This window comes from Penaeus monodon, chromosome 20, assembly GCF_015228065.2.
Source record: "Penaeus monodon isolate SGIC_2016 chromosome 20, NSTDA_Pmon_1, whole genome shotgun sequence".
Classification (NCBI taxonomy): domain Eukaryota; kingdom Metazoa; phylum Arthropoda; class Malacostraca; order Decapoda; family Penaeidae; genus Penaeus; species Penaeus monodon.
In genome coordinates, this window is record NC_051405.1 from 20,715,647 (window position 1) to 20,715,889 (window position 243).

Below are 243 nucleotides of genomic sequence, written 5' to 3' on the forward strand. Positions count from 1 at the left end.
GTTCCTGTAATTACCCCTCCCCCCTTTCACCCCCCCCTCTACCCCCTCCTATATGGGGTCAAGTTTTTGGGCATTACTGATAGTAATAGTAATATCAAAAATGTCAAATCGTAATTCATATTTGCTATGATTTATGCACATAGAAATATATTACCAAATTGTATATAGTGACGTCCCTGGTTAAAAGAAAGAAGGAGATTAAAATTTTGGAATATAAAGTCAACAGATAAAACTGTTTTTTCT